This window comes from Callithrix jacchus, chromosome X (genome assembly GCF_049354715.1).
Source record: "Callithrix jacchus isolate 240 chromosome X, calJac240_pri, whole genome shotgun sequence".
NCBI classification, from domain to species: Eukaryota; Metazoa; Chordata; class Mammalia; order Primates; family Cebidae; genus Callithrix; species Callithrix jacchus.
In genome coordinates, this window is record NC_133524.1 from 26,030,290 (window position 1) to 26,036,877 (window position 6,588).

At 38.8% G+C, this 6,588-nt stretch overlaps 1 pseudogene; it reads right to left on the reverse strand.

Moving 5' to 3' along the window:
* Positions 1-5,454: 5,454 nt before the first annotated feature.
* LOC100390363 (large ribosomal subunit protein uL15 pseudogene) lies at positions 5,455-5,900 on the reverse strand (annotated as a pseudogene).
* Positions 5,901-6,588: the final 688 nt, after the last annotated feature.

A 6,588-nucleotide genomic window follows, 5' to 3' on the forward strand; every position in this document is an offset into this window, starting at 1 on the left:
TTTTTGAGAAGATCAACAAACTAGACCACCAGCCAGATTAATAAAAAAGAAAAGAGGGAAGAATCAAATAGATGCAAGAAAAAACAATAAAGGGGATATCACCACTGATTCCAGAGAAATACAAACTATAACCGGAGATTACTACAAACAACTGTATGCACATAAACCAGTAAACCAGGAAGAAATGGATAAATTTCCGGACACTAGCACCCTCCCAAGACTAAACCAGGAAGAAGTTGAAACCTTGAATAGACCAATAACAAAGGCTGAAGTTGAGGCAGCAATTAATAGCCTACCATCCAAGAAAAGTCCAGGTCCAGATGGATTCACAGTGGAATTCTACCAGACATACAAAGAGGAGCTGTTTCCATTTCTTCAGAAACTATTCTAAACAATACAGAAAGAGGGAATCCTTCCTAAATCATTTTATGAGACTAACATCATCCTGATCCCAAAACCCGGGAGAGATTCAACAAAAATCAAAACTTCAGGCCAATATCCATGATGAACATAGATGCAAAAATCTTCAACAAAATGCTGGCAAGCCGATTGCAACAGCACGTGAAAAAGCTTACCCACCATGATCAAGTAGGATTCATACCGGGGATACAAGGCTGGTTTAACATATGCAAGTCTATAAACATAATTCACCACATAAACAGAACCAAAGACAAAAACCACATGATTATCTCAATTGATGCAGAGAAGGCCTTTGACAAAATTCAACAGCCCTTTATGCTAAAAACCCTCAATAAACTCGGTATTGATGGAACGTATCTCAAAGTAATAAAAGCTATTCACGACAAACCAACAGCCAATATCATACTGAATGGGCAAAAACTAGAAGCATTTCCTTTGAAATCCGGTACTAGACAAGGATGCCCTCTCTCACCACTCCTATTCAATATAGTACTGGAAGTTCTAGCCAGAGCAATCAGGCAAGAAAAAGAAATAAAGGGTATTCAAATAGGAAAGAAGGAAGCCAAATTGTCTCTATTTGCAGACGACATGATAGTATATTCAGAAGATCCTATCATCTTAGCCCCAAATCTCCTTAAACTTCAGGAAAGTCTCAGGATATAAAATCAATGTGCAGAAATCACAAGCATTTCTATACACCAATAACAGACTAACAGAAAGCCAAATCATGAGCAAACTCCCATTCACAATTGCTACAAAGAGAATAAAATACCTAGGACTACAACTAACAAAGGATGTAAGGGACCTCTTTGAGGAGAAATACAAACCACTGCTCAAGGAATAAGAGAGGACACAAACAGATGGAAAAACATTCCATGCTCATGGTTAGGAAGAATCAATATTGTGAAAATGGCTACACTGCCCAAAGTAATTTATAGATTCAATGCTATCCCATCAAACTACCAATTACCTTCTTCACAGAACTGGAAAAAACCACCTTAAACTTCATATGGAACCAAAAGAGAGCCTTCATAGCCAAGAGAATCCTAAGCAAAAATAACAAAGTCAGAGGCATCTCATTTCAAACTATACTATGAGACTACAGTAATCAAAACAGCATGGTACTGGTACCAAAACAGAGATATAGACCAATGAAACAGTACAGAAGTCCTGGAGGCAATATCACTAATCTACAACCATCTGATATTTGACAAACCCGACAAAAACAAGCAATGGAGAAAGGATTCCCTGTTTAATAAATGGTGTTGGGAAAACTGGCTAGCCATGTGCAGAAAGCGGAAACTGGATCCCTTCCTGACACATCACACTAAAATTAACTCCAGATGTATGAAAGACTTCAACATAAGACCTAACAAACACCATAAAAACCCTAGAAGAAAACCTAGGCAAAACCATTCAAGACATAGGCATAGGCAAGGACTTAATGACTTAAACACAAAAGCATTAGCAACAAAAGCCAAAATAGACAATTGGGACCTAATTAAACTCCAGAGCTTCTATACAGCAAAAGAAACCATCATTAGAGTAAACCAGCAACCAACAGAATGGGAAAAAATTTTTGCAATCTGCCTATCTGACAAGGGTTAATATCCAGAATCTACAAAGAACTAAAAGAGGTTTACAAGAAAAAAAACAAAACCATCCAAAAGTGAGTGAAGGATATGAACAGACACTTTTCAAAAGAAGACATATATGAGACCAATGAACATATGAAAAAATGCTCATCATCACTGGTCATTAGAGAAATGCAAATCAAAACCACATTGAGATACCACCTCATGCCAGTTAGAATGGTGATCATTAAAAAATATGGAGACAACAGATGCTGGAGAGGGTGTGGAGACATAGGAACACTTTTACACTGTTGGTGGGAGTGTAAACTAGTTCAACTATTGTGGAAGACAGTGTGATGCTTCCTCAAGGACCTAGAGGTAGAAATTCCATTTGACCCACATTGAGATACCATCTCACCCCAGTTAGAATGGCGATCATTAAAAAATCTGGAGACAACAGATGCTGGAGAGGATGTGGAGAAATAGAAACACTTTTACACTGTTGGTGGGAGTGTAAATTAGTTCAACCATTGTGGAAGACAGTGTGGCGATTCCTCAAGGCCTTAGAAATAGAAATTCCATTTGACCCAGCAATCCCATTACTGGGTATATACCCAAAGGATTATAAATCATTCTATTATAAAGACACATGCACATGTATATTCATAGCGGAACTGTTTACAATAGCAAAGATCTGGAACCAACCCAAATGCCTATTGATGATGGACTGGACAAGGAAAATGTGGCACATATACACCATGGAATACTATGCAGCCAACATATGCAGCCATAAAAAATGATGCGTTTGTTTCCTTTGTAGGGACATGGATGAATCTGGAAATCGTCATTCTCAGCAAACTGACACAAGAACAGAAAATCAAACACCGCATATTCTCACTCATAGGCGGGTGATGAAAAATGAGAACACATGGACACAGGGCGGGGAGCACTAAACACTGGGGTCTGTTGGGGGGGCAAGGAAGGGACAGTGGGGGGTGGGGTGCAGAGGTCATGGAGGAATAACATGGGGAGAAATGCCAGATGTTGGTGACAGGGGATGGAGGCAGCAAACCACATTGCCATGTTTGTCCCTATGCAACAATCCTGCATGATCTGCACATGTACGCCAGAAGCTAAAGTACAATTAAAAAAAAGAGATTTCTGGTTATTCTTCATTTTTCCTTGTATACCTTTAGAACCAGCTTGTCTACTTCAAAATATCTATTATAATTTTATGAGCATTATAGTGAATTTATGGATTAATTAGGGTAATTGATATATGTATAATGCTGAGAGTTACTTTCCAAGAACGTGGTATATCTATGTATCTATGTTTTAGGTCTACTTTTGTGTATTTTTTTTTTTTTGAGATGGAATCTTGCTGACACCAGGCTGGCATACAGTGGTGCAATCTTCGATCACTGCAACCTCTGCCTCCCTGTTCAAGTGATTCTTCTGCCTCAGCCTCCCATGTAGCTGAGACTACAAGCATGCACCACCATGCCCGGATACCTGGACTTTAAAAACAATTTTTTAGTAGAGATGGGGTTTCACCACGTTGGTCAGGATGGTCTCGATCACTTGACATCATGTTCCACCCACCTCGGCCTCCCAAAGTGCTGGGATTACAGGCATGAGCCACTGTGCCCGGCTACTTTTGTGTCTTTTGGGATTATTTCAGGGTCTTTCTCATATAGATTTTGCACATTTCTTGTTAGGTTTATTTCCAGATATTTAATATTCTTTGCTGCTCTTGTATACAGGATTATCTCTTCCATTATCTTGGCATATGGCTGTTGTTTGGATGTAGGATGACTGTTGGTTACTGTGTATTAACTTTATACTCCACTTCATTTCTATTTATTTTCCAGTGGATTCTCTTAGGTTTTCCAGGTGTACAATTGTATCAACTGTAAATAGGGATGATTTTGTTTTCTAATATTTATACCTTACATTTCTTTCTACTTTCTAATTTTGTTGTTAAAAATCTCAAGCAAAATCAATTGGATAGTTTTAATCTCTTTAAATATGAGTATGCCTGGATTAAATTATGACTGAAAAGCTTCCACTTTGATATTTTTTCGTATGAATGCCATAGTGAGGCTCTGAATGACAGAGAATTTAAATGTTATGCTGCTATGCCTTTAGGCTCAGATGTTGGGCTTGAAAGTCTACTTATGGCAGTTGGGAGATTTGGGCTGGTGGGCAGATAGAGGCATTCTCAAGGCAGGATGGATGTTGGAGGCGCTGATCTGATAGAGAGATGACTTTAGAACTATGCCTGGGCTGTCAAGGTAGGGGCAGAGTTCAAGTGCTATTGGGATCACATTTCACTCGACTGATTCCTGATGTTTGCATTTCTCTGTTGAGTACAACTTCCCTCTCTTTTTCCTTCTTCTTTTTGCCCTTCTGATTGCCTTCTTCCTTCTCCTCCTGCTTGTCTTCTTTCTTATTTTGTAGTTAACAAAGTTTAAGGAGGTTTTCTAACATTTTGATTGGATTTAAATCTTATGCCATCTTGAGGAATATTTAAAGTCAGAGCCTATGGTGAACCAAGAAGGGAAACCCAGGAGATAGTGAGGAAAGTGATTTAGAAACTACAAATCTGAGCATTTGTCTTCAGTAGAGGTACTGTGGCACCCAGAATTTGACTATTGAAGGAGGTATTTTTAAGTTGGGCCTCTGTCAGGAAGTTAATCTTCCTTTGAGAAAGCTGGAACCACAACACACCACTCCTACCAGAGTTGGCTGCCCGGAAGAAGGTTGAAAACACAGAGGTTAAAGGTCCCAGGGGGAAGCCAGTACAGGTGAAGTGGTAGGGATTAATTAATTAGTAACAGGCATTTCTGTAGAGACAGTGAAGGTGTGCCATTGGTAAAGATTCACTACTTCAAGTGATTTTTGTGTGCCTCCAGACAGAGATTGAGAGCATCTCCAGTTATTACTGCAGGTCCCTAGGGAATACAATCTCATCCCGGGACTGGTCTAGGACCAGAAGTATGTAAGCCATACAAAAGGAGATCCACAGAATCTGGGCAACAAGGGAAGAGAAAGATGAACAGAATGAAAGCAGAGATATTTTTCTCGTCTATACTTCTAATGGCTTGGGAAGACTAGAAGGGAAAATAAGAAGCATAACAGATTCCATTTGTGGTTTGCTAAATCATTTTGCTTGATCAACTGATTGTTGATCAATGGTTTCATTCCACTGTGTGGATCCAGTCTTTGTTGTTGTTTTCAACCAAGTACTGCTTTAATAAGTCCTGTAGAAATGTTTAGAAATTGACATTTAGAGTGAGAGAAACTAATAGGCTATGAAAGGTGAGATTCCTGGGCCTCAAATGGATAAAAATAGGCAGTAAAGACAACCCCCTTTACAGAATGTTGTTATAATAAACTTATTTCTTCTTTTTTTTGTAAAAAGGTACTCAGCATTTAATAAAACTCCCTCCATGTGGCTTCAAGCCACCAGGACACAGGCCCCCTCAACACCCTTAATTTTCTCCTCAACTCTTCTGCTGAAGAATTTGGACTTCACAATGACAGGCTGCTTTGGGAGCTTTCCCTTGCCCAGATCTTTGTAGTAGCCCATTGCACCATATCAATGATGCGAGCAGCCCCAGTCTTGTTTTTAGCAGCATTCACCAGTGTCTGCTCACTGACCTAAGTCCACAATTTGTCAAGGCTGACTGTTGGGCAAAAGCTCTGGTTTCTCTTTAGGTGATAATAACTCATACTGACTTTCCCAACATAACCTGGGTGGTATTTGTCTAAGTTGATTCTGTGGTGATGCATACCACCCGCACTACCGCGGCCTCCAGGGTGCTTCCAGTGCTTGCCAATGCGGCTGTGGCTGTGGCTCATGTGGCCCTGAAGTTTCCAGGTGTTCCCCAGTCTGGATGGCATGTTGATGGCCCAGACAAAAGTGCTAATAAACTTATTTATATTTGAGGATTTCAGTGCCATGTAGGCCTTCAAAGCTGTTAGCCAGAGAACAAGGGCCTGAGGGATGAAATTGTAATGTCATAGGGAATTGTGCAACCTCTGGTTACTTAATTGTTATGATCCTGTGCTTTTTCATTTGTAAAGCATAAATATTTGCCTAAAATGCAATAAAAAATTAAAAAAAAAGAATAAGGGGTAAAGTTAAGTGTTTATTAAACTGACACAGAATCTTTTATTCCAAAATAAAAATAAATTGGAAATACTTAGACAACCATGCATATGCATTCTCTTATCTTTCTGGCTTTTAGTATAATTTATAACATATAACATCTGTTTTCTTTGCCTGAATAAATCAAATTTACCCTCCTTTATCTTCAAGTTTATCAATAGAAGGTGGAGGAAAAGTAATAAGCAATTAAGATACTTCACGCTCCTTGCTTCAAGGCTAATCAGACACATAATCTATACTTTTGTAATAATAGCTTGTAATTTGGTGACTACAAACCTTTTATTACATGCCTTTCATCATTTGTAATATGACTATATTGGAGTTTCATTTATCAAAATGATTAAAAAAGCTAATTTACTTTAGGTAGCTACTTAACCCAAAAAGAACTTTACCTACTTTTAAATGTTTGAATTATCTGCT